This window comes from Arachis ipaensis, chromosome B9 (genome assembly GCF_059453495.1).
Source record: "Arachis ipaensis isolate K30076 ecotype BB chromosome B9, ASM5945349v1, whole genome shotgun sequence".
NCBI classification, from domain to species: domain Eukaryota; kingdom Viridiplantae; phylum Streptophyta; class Magnoliopsida; order Fabales; family Fabaceae; genus Arachis; species Arachis ipaensis.
The window spans coordinates 120,713,072-120,727,497 of NC_142444.1; positions in this window are offsets into that span (position 1 = coordinate 120,713,072).

Sequence of the window (14,426 nt, forward strand, 5' to 3'; positions counted from 1 at the left end):
AAGCTTCAAGTGGGTACAATCCTTAACCTTTATCTTTACTTTTCCATTTGAATATGGTTTGCTTGAAACAGATGGCCAGCTTAGAGCTCTCTGCGGCTTTAAGAGTAAGAGGGAAATGGCTCGTACTCAGAGCTGGTGCACAAGGTTCAATAAGGTTCTACGCTTCAACTCGAAGTGCACGGATTGGCATCATGATCAATCGAATGGATCTCGGAAAACGTTTGGTCATCCTGGTGAGAATCTAATTTTTAAACCGCCCGGATGGAAAAATATAGATCAAGACGGAGGCGGATTTAAAAGCAAAGTTTGGGATCCTGGAATCTATTCTGACATTCGTCACCCCGGGAGCCTGAGAATCTGTTTGAAGCTGCTCAGAAGCTTTACATGCCTAGTTTGGGACCCCGGAGGCCGTTGGCATTCCAAGCATTGGTGAAAATTTCTGGATGAATTTATGCATAAGCCACCATAATAGGAAGCTCATCCAATGTCCAACTTAAGGACTTTAACTAAAAGTGTTAGGTGGGAGACAACCCACCATGGTATGGTCGTTTCGTTTTCAGTTTATTTCGTGTTATATATTTTTATTCTTTTTCAAATTGAACCTGAATATTATTCTTTAGCATTGCATACTGCATAATTGCATGATTGCATTTCAGTTTAAAAAAAAAAAAGAGTAGGGTGTGCGACGCGACCGCATCGCTAATGCGATCACGTCAGTTGCGTAAAACACTCCTCACGCGTCCGCGTCATTCACGCGGCTGCGTGATCTAGAAATCGGCATAAAGATCCAACGCCCAGAAAGTTGGGCTGGAATCTTACGGCTGTTGTGCGTTTAGCACAAAACGACCCACACAGTCGCGTCCTTGACACGATCGCGTCATTTGCACAACACCCATCCCACGCGATAGCGTGAGCGACGCGATCGCGTCGCGCGGATATCATAGAACCCCCAGTGGAGACAGAGTTGCGCTGAAACGACGCTGGAATTGTGCGTTTTGCCCAATTTCCAGCGACGCGGTTGCATGCCTCACGCGACCGCGTCATTCACCATTTTTTCCATTCCATGCGATCGCGCCACCCACGCGATCGCGTTAACCCCTATTCCTCCCCAGCCACGCGACTGCGTGCCCCACGCGATCGCGTGGGTTCAAATTCATTAACCCCCTCAGCCACGCGAAACCCTACCCATTTGCGCCCCCAACTCCCTTCTCCTTCCTCTCTTCTCTGCACCCCTCCACCACCCAACCACCAAAATAACTCCCAGCCACCACCTCCGACCGCTGCACCGCAACCACCGTCGCCCCCCAGACCCCACCGCAACGCCACCTCCCCCTCATTCTTCCTTCTTCTTCTTCCACCCCCTCCCCCTTCTTCCACCACCGCGGCCAACCAACCCCGCCGCGCCCATCACCGCCGCGCTTCCAACCACCACCACCTTCACCCTCTCCCATCATTCCTCCTTAACCCCTACCCACATTACCCTACCCAAAACCCCCTGCCACTGGATAGCCGTTCACCGCCGTGCCAACCGCCTCAACCGCCGCGTTAGCCACCACCGCAACCACCCCCCAGCCATCTCTCTGCCCCACTTTCATTCATTCACCTACCAGGTTCCACCAAACGCCACTCCTCTTTTCTTTCGTAGTTATTTGAATTTTTTCTGTTTATGTTCAAAATTAGGCTAGTTAGATATGCATGTTGTAGTGGATTCTAGGTGGTTAGGTAGCATAGGATGTGGTTAGTGGATTTAGGCCTGATTAATTGCGCTGTTCGTGCTACTTGTTTTATAATTTTCGTAATTCTGCTGTTGCTGTGATCTAAGTATTGTTCATATAATGTTCTTACTGTTCATGCTGCTATTGCGAGTGCTCTTTCATGTTCAAATTATTTATATCTTTTTGCGGTTTCTTTTAATTCATATGAACTATTCTGCTTGCTGTTTATTTTTCGGGACCATCCACTTTTAGCCGGAATGCTGCCCAAATTTCTGTAAACTATTCTGATTTTCATTCATGTTTTGGTTTCGACAATTTTAATTCTGCTTTACTCAGCTTTTACCAAATCAATTCATGTATGCATGGGCAGGCTTTCTTATTCTTTTCGATTTCCTGGTTAATAAATTGCCTTTTGGATGATTCAATTCCACTTTTTGCTATTTACATATCTATATGAATCATCATCAACTTCCTTGTTTGAATGTAAATTGACTGTAGCTTCTAATTGTAAATTCTTGTTACTTAGAAAATGATCATCAGACAACTTACTCTAACCTTCTTTTTACTAACTCACTGATTTCAACTTCCTAACCTCTTTTTCATTCCTAACCAACCTAACTTTCACAACATCTCTTCTTGGTTTTTCACTATTCTCTTTAACCTTCTAACCAAGGCATGATGATAATTTTTCCTAATTAACATGAATTCTATTTATATCACATTTTGGATTGTGAAATTTTTCTCAGATTTCTAACTCCTATACAATCCATAATGCACATTTACTCAACTCATTTCATTATTCTACTGCTCCTTTGCCACTATGTACTTATTTTGTTATTTGCCTACTTATTTTCCTGTTTTTATTATATCCTGGATTTCTGTTTTTCAGGATGTCTGACACTCAAAGAAAAGGAAAAGGAAGGGCAACAACTGACAAACGGAAAAGAGGAGAATCCTCTATGTCCATCCTGGACATCATGCACGATGACTCCTGGCGGGAGAAACACTTTACCCCGCAAGAGAAGGCTGACCAGCTACTCCCTGCTAATGACCCCATCAAGTTTGCAAACAGATATTGCGAATTGAAGTATCCGGTGTTTGCAACCCCCAGGAACCTGTACTTGGAGCATACTCTAAAATTTCAGGAAGAACTCCAGCAATACACCTCTGATTAGATCAAACACAGAGGCTGGTTTTTCCTAGAGAGAAACCTGACAGAGGTCAATGCTTCTTGGGTAAGAGAGTTTTACTGTAATTACTTCAAAACTTCCCTAGATGCAGTGAACCTAAGAGGAAAGCAGATACTGGTCACTGAAGAGGCCATTGAGGATATTCTGCAGCTTCAGCCTAAATCCGATCAGCTTGATGGTTACCAAAAGGCTGAGGAGGACATGCGCTTCATGAAGTTTGATTGGGATGCGGTTAAGGCAAGAATAGCCCTTGACCCGACTGTCCCCTGGGTCATGGGTCAGAACACCACCATGCCTAAGGGAATCAAGTGGATATACTTGAACGATGAGGCTCGGCTCTAGCACCAGATCCTGAGCAACTTTGTTATGCCAAGTACTTACGAAACTGAGCTACCTGCCACTATGATCACCCTCATATGGTGTGTGATGGAGGGTAAGGACCTGTACCTGCCACGATTCATCCGGTACTACATGGCCAGGGTCCACGTCCGAGGCACTCTCCCCTTCCCATATCTGATTACTCAGCTCGGCCGTCGAGCTGACGTGCCTTGGGAGGATGCCGATGAGAAGCCACCTGCTGCAGAATGCAAGAAGATTATCCCTCACAGCAGGAACTTTCTGGCTTTGGGCTACAGACCTCCATTCCTCACTGCTACTGATGAGACAGCCGCACCTTCCACCGGACCTTCTTTATCTACTGCTACCCCAGCTACTACCACTGCACCTCCACATGCCTCAGAGCCCGTTTATCACCTTGTACATCGCCTGTTTCAGCAGCTAGACCAGATGGAGCGCCGCAACCGGTGCCGATATGAGAGATCTGAGCGTCGAAGCAAGCGACGCTATGAGCACCTGAAGATGATGATCCGTTCTGGCGGCGACATCTCCTCCGAGCCTGACACACCATCAGAGCCATCTGAGGAGGAGGCGGATGATCATGAGGCAGAGACCCAACCACAGAGAGAGGCTGAGCAGGCAGGCCCAGAGCAGGCTGCATCACAGTAGGAGGCCCCGCATCAGATTCAGGATGCAGACCCAGAGGTTCCTATTCAGTCAGCACCTCCTCTGCAGCAGACAGATCCTCATACCACCACTACAGAGACTCCAGCCACCCATCCTTCCAGTGATGACACTCCTTCACACCCTGCTTGAGTGAGCATCGAGGACGATGCTTTATTTTAAGTGTGGAGAGGTCGCCATCTCTGGCGTATTTTTCTTGGTGAACCACTACAGACTCTTTCTATTTTATTTTGTTATTTTTCTGTATTTTGATCTTTATTTTTATTTCTCAGTACTTATACATTACTCTTTTCATGTATTTTTACTCGATTTTTGCATTTTGCACTTTAGTTCATATTTTAGCCATTTAGTTTAGTTGCAATTCTAACTTATTAGTTATAGAAAATGTGGATTAATTAGTATAGTTTACCCTTTTTAGCATAAGATAGCTTAGTTCGAATTGAAAATACAAAAAGGAAGTAAACTAGAGACTTGAACAGAACAGAAACAATCTACACACATTGTATATATAGCATTACATGTTAGTTAGTTAACAACATTTCATCAAGGAGAAACACTAAACTTTAAAGCCACCCTAAGATTTACATTGAGAATAATGGGAACTCTTAATTTTTACTTGCATGACATGTATAACTGATATATGATTCTTGAGCTAGAGAACACAGCCTGTGAGTTTTGAGCTTAATTGTATGGTTACATTCAAACCATAATATTTTATTCCTGTGTGTTTCGTCCTTCTCTTTTTATTCTGGTATTTTTTACTTTGTTTTAATCTATATGTTCGATTATAGAATATAGATACATACCAAGAAAGTGATTGAGGCCATTGTTTGATTCTAGCTCACTTATCCCAAATTAGCCTACCTTTTACATCACACTTGTTAGCCCCCTTGAGCCTTTAAAACCCCTCCTGTTCTATAAACCACATTACTAGCCTTAAGCAAAAAAATAAAATGAAAATCCCAAGTTGAATCCTTGGTTAGCTTAAGATAGAAATTGTGTAATTGTTTAAGTGTGGGAACCTTATGGAAACATGGATGATAGAAACAAAGGTAGAAAGTTAAAAAGAATAAAAATATTTCAAAATAAAATTTTAGGAAGCATGCTCATGTGAAATCAAAGCAATTAAATTACCATGTGCATAAAAAAAATTTATATATTTTATTTCAGTACCCAAATAAAGGGGATACAAAAGAATTCTCCAAATGCAAAATAGAGCAATGCACATGGGATAAAAATTAAAATTAAGGCATGAGCATGTAACATAAAAAGTGGGAAAATTTGGGTAAATAGGTAAAGAAACCTTTGAATTACAAAATATGTATGTTAGGTGAGATCTTAGACTTATCAAGGATTCACTTATTAGCTTACTTAGCCTTATACATATACCCTTACCTTTACCTTGGCCCCATTACAACCTTGGAAAAGCCCTCATGATTTTTGTATGCCTATATTCTATAATTGTTGATTTGTTAGATGAAGAACAAAGTTATAGAAAGTAAGGATAAAAAGAAGAATAGAGTGATTAACCCAATAAACGCTGAGTGACTACAGAGTAAACACAAAATCCAGTGAGGGTTCAATAGCTCATCAACATATATTTTTGCTTAAATTGTTAATTGTCTTGCAAGTTTGTAAAATATTTTTCTTTCCTATCTCAATTGTAAACGTGCTTATTCATTATCTAAGGTTTGGCTATGCATATATGATTCCTTGAGAATGTGAATTAATTTAACTACATGTAAGTTTTATATACAAGTGAATAACAATTAGAATTGCATGATTTATTTAGGTAGTTATATTTAGAATAGATTGCATTACATGAAATTCCACCACTTCAACCTTACCTTACTCTTTATCTTGGATTTAGCATGAGGACATGCTATTGTTTAAGTGTGGGGAGGTTGATAATCCCATATTTTATGATATATTTTGTGCTCAATTTAAGTGATTTATTCAATCCTTCACTCACTTATTCATGTTAATTGCATGGTTTTACTTTCCCTTCCTTATTATGTGATGTATGTGAAAAACATGTTTCCTATGCTTTAAAAATAATTATTTTAATTACCCTTTTATTACCATTCGATGCCGTGATTTGTGTGTTGAGTAGTTTCAGATCTTCTAAGGCAGGAATGACTTAAAGGATGGAAAGAAAACATACAAAAATGGAAGGAAAGAACAAAATGGAGTTTTTGAAGAAGTTGGCAGTGACGCGAACGCGTGGGCGACGCGGCCGCATGCCCAGCGCGAAGAGAGCGCGACACGATCGCGTGAATGACGTGAATGCACGCCACAAGCAAAATGCAGATGAGGCGGACGCATGACCGAAGCGAACGCGTGATAAGGAAAACTCCAGATGATGCGACCGCGTGACCCACGCGGACGCGAGACAGAGGCCACACACCAGAAATTACAGAAAATGCTCCCAACAATTTCTGAAGCCCTTTTTGGCCCAGATCCAAGTCCAGAAAGCACAGATTAGTGGTTATGAAGTGGGGGAATGCATCCATTCAAAAGAGAGTCTCCAATTAGTCACTTTTGATGATTTAGATGTAGTTTTTAGAGAGAGGTTTTCTCCTCTCTCTTTTAGGATTTAGAATTAGGATTTCTTTTGCTTTCAGGATTATCTCTTTTTATCAGGTTCAATTTTCCTTTTTATTATCTTCTCAATTTAATTTATGAACTTTTCTATGTCACAGATAACTCTCTTCATTAATGTTATTTGAGGTATATTAGTTTATGATTACTCTCTTTTGTTTATGTTACTGTTACTTTCAATCTAAAGATATTTTTATTCGAGTAGATTTACTTTTCCCCTTTTGGTCTTGGTTAAGAAATCAGTAACTCAGGAGTTATCAAACTCAACGTGATCGATAATTGTTATCTTTGCTAAATGAATTGAACTTCAATAATTCCAGTCCTTTCTTAGGAATTGACTAGAACCTGAAGATCAGACTAATTAATCCACTTGATCTTCCTTTGCTTTAGTAAAAGCTAACTAAGTGGGATTAAGACTCAATCCTCATCACCATTGATAAGGATAACTAGGATAGGATTTCCAATTTCTCATACCTTACCAAAAGTTTATTTTACAGCCATTTACTTAATTTAATTGCAATTTAAATTCACTATCTCTCCTTACTTTCAAAACCCCAATTTACAATCTCCATAGCCAATAATAAGAACATACTTCCATGCAGTTCCTTGAGAAAATGACCCGAGGTTTAAATACTTCGGTTATCAATTTTAAAGGGGTTTGTTACTTGTGACAACCAAAACATTTGTAAGAAAGGTTGATTGCTTGGTTTAGTAACTATACTTGCAACAAGAGTTTACTATAACTTCTAAACCATCAATCTTCCGTCTCTTCAGCGTCGCTGACGCTTACGCGTGGGTTGAAAAAGTTGCAGGGGACGCGTATGTGTACGGTACGCGCACGCGTGGGGTTGCTTGTGCGTAAGGAAACTCTCCTGCGTAGCTCCCGCGTAACTCTCTGTTCATTTCAATTGAGGGCGAACCTGCATATGACGCATGCGCGTCGTGTGATTTTTTTAATGTAGAATGCAGGTGATGATGCAGAAAGTACGAATTAACACTGTTAAAAATAAAATAAAATAAAACTAAGAATAAAAATGGACGATCATACCATGGTGGGTTGTTTCCCACCTAGCACTTTTAGTTAAAGTCCTTAAGTTGGACATTTGGTGAGCTCCTTGTCATGGTGGCTTATGTTTGAACTCATCCAAGAATCCCCACCGATGATTGCAATTCGAATAGCCTCCGGGATCCCAAACTAGGCGCATAAAGTCTTCAAGCAAGTCAAAGCAGGTGACAAGGCCCCAAGAGTGTTGATTGTTGGAATGAATTCCGGGGTCCCAAACCTTGCTTTTATACCCGTCTTCTTGTTGATCATCATTTTTCCACTTGGGTGGTGAGCAATCGAAATTCTCACCGAGATATCCAAACGACTTCCTAGACCCATTCAATCGAGCTCTACACCAACCCTTGCATTTAGACTTTGAGCTCCCAACCATAACGAACCTAGGATTGTGTTGCCAACCACTAACCATCTCCCTCTTACTCTTAAAGCCACAAAGAGCTCTAAGTTGACCATCCGTCTCAAGTAACCCATATTCAAGTGGGAAAGTAAAGGTTAAGGATATGAATTTTACCCACTTGAATGTTGTATTGGATGGTAATGGCTTTGGGGGAGAGGTCTCCAACAACTTTGGCAAGGTGATTTCAAGCTCCATTCCCTTGTGCTCTTCCTTGACAACTTCCACCTCTTTGTAAGCTTCTTCAATTCCAACCTCTTCCTCTTGGTAGCTTTCTTCCAATTCAATCTCTTCTTCATTGCTTACCAAGGGCATGGAAGGTTGTGCTTCTTCTTCTTTAATATCCATGTCAAGTCCAATGGAGAGGATTCAATTGTAGATAAGAACTCATAAATTATGGAATTCATCTCATGATCAACCTCCTCTAAGTTTTCAACCATGATATGCCTTGAAGGTTGTACACCCTCCCCAACATCAAATTCAAATGTCTTGGAAGGAGGCTCTATGACTTGAGTTTCCCGTGGAGGTTCCGCATCTCCTAAGTCTTCAACCATTTCCTCTTCTTCTATAATTTCGGCTTTCTCCACTTGCTTTAATACAAAATTGAACTCCTCCTTGATGTTGTTTAGTGTAGAGTTGTCTTCAATGATGGAGCTTTCCTCTTGTCCAACCTTCACTAATTCGTCAACTGCTTCATCTTCAAGGGTCTTTCCTACCTCTACCTTTTGGGCCTCCTCTTGCTTCTTTTGAAGCAAGAATTCATGAAGCTGATCCATTACGTTCCTAAGACGATCCCTTCTCTCTTGTTCCATGTCACTAGCATAATTGGGATCGTGTTGCTCTTGGATTGATGGATGCGGGTGCTCTTCCATGGAGGGTGGTGAGGGTTAAGTATTTGAGGTAGAGGCTTGATCCATGCGGGATATAAAAGCTTGGATAGTAAAGTTTAGACCAGTAAAAACAGAGGTAAGTGTGGTTTGAAACCCTATTTGCCCTTGGCGAATAACATCAAGGGTGTTGTCATCCAGTGGAGGTTGGTGTGGATAGGAAGGTTCATTTGTTGGGAGAAAAAGCTCATAATACGGAGGTGGTTCTTCTTGATAAGGGTATGGAAATGGTGTATATTGAGGTGGTGGTTCTGGGTATGGTTCATATGGTTCGTATTGTGGTTGGTCCGGTAGATAAGGGTTAGGGTCATATGGAAGTGAATGGTGGAAAGGGGCTTGTGAGTATGGTGGTTCATAACTATGTTGAGGAGGGGGTTCATAGGCATATGGTGGGGCTTGTTGGTAACTACAAGGGGTCCATCATATCCATTGTCTTGGTACGCACCTTGGAATGGCTCTTGCTCATAGTAATTTGGTGGAGGTTGGTTGTCACGAAAAGGTCCACCATAACCATTGTCTTGGGATGCATCGTAGAATGGTCGTTGCCCAAGGCACATTGGAGGGGGTTGTTGCCAAGATGGTTGATCAAATCCTTGTGGCTCCTCCCATCTTTGATTGTTCCAACCTTGATGCATATTCTCATTATGGCTTCCATTCCCTACAACATAATTGTGACCAAACTCATAGCCAAAGGGGTGAGAATTCATAGTAACAGAAGAAAGTAAAAGCAAAAACTAATAAGAATTAATGAAAATAAACTCCTAAAACTAGAAACACTAACAAAGAGACGAAAGAGCAAAATTATTCACAATATTCACAATAACCAATAATAAGGCACACAGTTGTAATTCCCCAGCAACGGCGCCATTTTTGATTAACAGATTTTTGCTAGAAAAGAATTCACAATAAATTCTCGTTGCTAGTATAGTTTCTAAACCAACAAAGAATCCTTTCATACAAAAATTTGGTTGTCAGTTAAACAAACCCAATAAAATTAAACCGAAGTATTTAAACCTCGGGTCGTCTCTCAAGGAATTGCAGGGAGGTATGTTACTATTGGTTATGAGATAGTATCTTTTCGGGTTTTTGAAAGGTTGAACAAGGAAATAAAATGGCAAGAAAGTAAATTAATAACTATAAAAGCTCTTGGCAATGTATGAAAATTAGAAGTCCTATCCTAGTTATCTTTATTAATTGTGATGAGAATTGTCCATTGCTCCCACTTAGTTAACCTCTAACTATGAAGGAGAGTCAATTGGATAAATCAATTTGATTCTTCAAGTCCTAGTCAACTCCTAAGGAAAGACTAGCTTTAGAGGGATCCAAATCAACTAGAAAATTTCAATTATCAATCAACAAAGGAGTTTGATAACTCAAGAGTCTCCAATTACTCAACCAAAGCCAAAAGGAGAGAAATCTACACTAAAATCTAACCAAGCATTTTATCAAACACTTGGAAGGCACAACATAAAAGCATAGAAAAGCAATAAGAGACAATAAAATCCAAACAACTAATTTTAAGCATCAATGATAACAAATAAAGGAAGAAGTAATAAACATGAAATACCTCAAATTGCATTAAATAGAAAATTAAATCTAACATGAGAATTCATAAACTAAATTGGCAACATAAAGTAATCAACAAGGGGAATAAATAAACTAAAGTGCTAAAATAAATAAGAGTAGAAGAGAAACTAATTAAACTAAGATAGAAATCTGAAATTGAAAATAGCTAAACCTAAAATCCTAAAATCTAGAGAGAGGAGAGAGCCTCTCTCTCTAGAAAATACATCTAAACCTAAAATTATGTGAATGAATTATTGTATTGCTGAATATTTTTTATTCTCCCACTCTGCAGCCTCTTATCTGTGTTTTTCGGGCTTGAAACTGAGCCAAAAGGAGCCCAGAAATCGCCCCTAGCGTTTTCTGATACGTGCAGCACGTGGCTCTGTCACGCGCACGCGTCGCTCACGCGTACGCGTCGCTTGTCTGCCGCACTATCCACGCGTACGCGTCATCCACGCGTATGTGTCGCCTAACAGCAAGGCAACTACGACAATCTTTATATTATTTTGAAGTCCCGGATGTTAGCTTTCCAACGCAACTAGAACTGCCTCATTCGGACCTCTGTAGCTCAAGTTATGGTCGATTTAGTACGAAGAGGTCAGGGTTGACAGCTTAGCAATTCCTTCAATTTCTTGTATTCCTTCCACCTTTGTATGCTTCCTTTCCATCCTCTAAGTCATTCCTGCCCTATAAATCCTGAAATCACTTAACACACATATCAAGGCATCGAATGGTAATAAAAGAGGATTAAAGATAGCAAATTTAAGGCCAAAGAAACATGTTTTTAATCATAGCACAAAATTAGGAAGGAAACTGTAAAACATGCAAATTCTATGAATAAATATGAGAATAGTGGATAAAATCCACTCAATTAAGCACAAGATGTACCACGAAATAGTGGTGCATCAGCCTCCTTCTCCTCTCCCGGCTCCTTGCCTTTATGTCTCACCTTCAAAAAGAATGAATAAAGTATAATTAGGAATCATTGGGCAAGTAGCACAAAAAGGTAAAGGAGGGAGGAAATACAGTGTATACTTGGAGCCAAAAGAAAACAAACAAGTATTTAATTGAGGAAGTTTGCATAGTGGTGTGGTATGATAAAAAAATTAGCCATGTGTGTATTCCAATTATGTGCGCGGTTGGAACACACAACGGCCGGTTAAAAAGGCATCCACAGAATAAAAAATTAAGCTTGGGTTCCTCAATTAAATGGCCTAAGATGCAAGCAATGAATGAGCATCAATTAAGTACAAGCAAACTTAGGCAACTATAACAAGAGTGAATTGAATGTAGGAATTATTGGATATTGAAGTTGTGCAAGTGAAAGAGCAAAATTGATAAAAATTAGCACAATAAATAATATCCAATGCAATTATGAAGAGGAACTACTTATTCATCCTTGGGAATAAGGAAATAATCACATGTATAAGGTTCTTGTTACGAAAAGTGACAAGTCTTGATAAGAATCAAGTCAAGTCAACTCAAAAAATGCAAAGTATTAACACGGAACAAATACCTTGTCATGTGATTATATTGACTTAAAAACCATGATGAACAAGAAATTCAATTCAATTCACTAAATTCAATATGTATTTGTTCAAAATTTCACCAAATATGAAGTCAAATGTCACTTTTCATCTCAATTTGGTGCTAGCAACTCAACACAATAACAAGTACATTATTGAAATTCCAATCCAAGATATCATCATAATCGTTCAAAGGTGCACAATTCTTGATTAGTATGCCAAACATGGATATAGTCTAACATATATGGTCGCGACAACACATGCATTAAACAAAAAGTTCATTCAGGCATTATATCAAACACATGGTATGCAGTGCACAAATTCAAGAAATTCAAGTAAAAATTCAAGTATCAACAACCCACAAGTAAAAATGTGAACACTTGCAATGCAACAAAGAAATAATTAAGCAAACTTAAGCTAAATATCTAAAGTTAAATAAAGAAAATAGAAATTAAACAAGCAACTAAACATAACAAAGAAGATTAAAACAAGAAAATTGAAAAGTTAAAGGATGGAAAAGAAAAATATAGGTAACAGTGACATTTGTGTTAGCCACTGCGAGGCTCATAGCGGTGGAGCTTCACCGGAGAAGAGAAGAAGAGAGAAGAAAAAGAAAAAAGGAAGAAGAAATAAAAGAAAGAAAAAGGAAAGAAGATGAAGAAAAGAGAAGAAAGAAGAAAGAGAGAGGCGAAACAGGGCATGCCTTCTGATTGACGCCCAGATCGCGACCTGTGCGTATGCACAGGGGGGGTGTGCGTACACACACAAGGAAGAAAAAGAGGGGACACGCACGCACAGGGTGTGCGAGCGCCACGAGCAGAATGGGTGTCAAGAAGTGTGCGTGCGAACAGGATTGTGCGCAACAGAACACTTTTTTTTTGAAAACAGGGCAAAAGGACCATGTGTGCGTATGCACAGAGTGGCGTGCGCACGCACAGAATGAAAATGTGCTGGGGTGCGCGTGCACAGGGTGTGCGAGCGCTGTGAACAGATCCTATGTCATCAAGTGTGCGTACGCACAAGGTTGTGCACACACACAGATGGCAAAAATTAGGGGTTGTATGCGTACGCACTGAACTCTGTTTCTACAACAATTTTAATGCCTCTAAGGCAACAACTATGATATCAATAAGAGGTTTCCAAGCCCAAAACACATGATTCTTCAAAAACACATGATCAAACATAAAAATACAACTAAATTAAACCTAGAAGCTAACCAAACTAAGCTAATCAAAGACAAAATTCAATAAACAAAAACTAAAAGAAAGAAAGGTTGGAAGGATATTACCATTGTGGGGTGTCTCCCACCTAGCACTTTGGTTTAAAGTCCTCAAATTGGACATTTGGTTGGAACTCTCATCAAGGAGGCTTGTGCTTCCATCCATCCTTGAGTTGCCAACCATGCTTGCTCTTCCAAAATCCTCCGAGATCCCAAACGAAGTACATTAAACTCTCAAACAACCTCAAGGAAGAAATTGGGACCCAAAATTATTGATTGTAGAGGTGTATGCCCAGATCCCATACTTTGGTTTCTCTATCATCCGCTTGTTGATTTTCACTTGTGCCTTTGGATGAACAATCTCTCCATGCACCTTTGAAGCACCCACTTGAATATTGGACTCCTCCAAATTGGACCTTGCACCCTTTATGCCTTAAATTCCTTTGGCAACCAACATCCACTCCTTTACCATTTAACACTTCAAGAAGCACCTTAAGTTGGTAGTCCGTCTCCAAGATAACAAATTGATGTGGATTGATGAAGCTCTTTGAGGAAATTGTTATCCACTCAATTTGACCTTGGGTTGGAATTATTCTCTTGGACTCTTGCATGAATGTCTCCACTTCTTGGGTGATCGCCTCTTCCTCACCACCCTTTTCAAGCTCTTCCCTATCTCTCTCAAAATCAAGAGGGGAAGGTTCCTCAAGATCATGAGGGGATTGACCAAAGTGTACAAAATATCATTGATGATGGAATCCACTTCTTGATCAAACTCCCTCAATTCTCCATTCACCTCTTCCGGTTCACTTGTGTTACCTTTCTCCTCTTGTTGCAATTCTTGTCCTAGCTCTTCTTCTTTTCTTTGAGGCTCCATGTTCTCCTCCTCTTTACACTCCTTCGTTGTTCCTCTACATTCCTCAAGGAGAATGTCCTGATTGCTTGAGCGTAGTAGGGTCAAGCGGTTCACCGCTTCGGCTATAGTAGCCATAAACTCCCCTTGCTTCTTTCGAAACTCTTCTTGCTCTTGGAAGAATGCTTGAAGGTTTTTTTGTTCTTGGGGCAAGGGTTGGAGAATTTCATATTGAGGTAAAGAAGAAGGTTCAATGCTAGGGAGAAAGGTTGCATAGTTGGAAGGTGTGTCATGTGGGTGAGGGTATTGAGGTAGTTTATAAGGAGGTGATGGTTCATATGGTTAGTAGCAAGGTGTATAGACATTAGGATTCCATAGAGGTGGATGGTGTGATG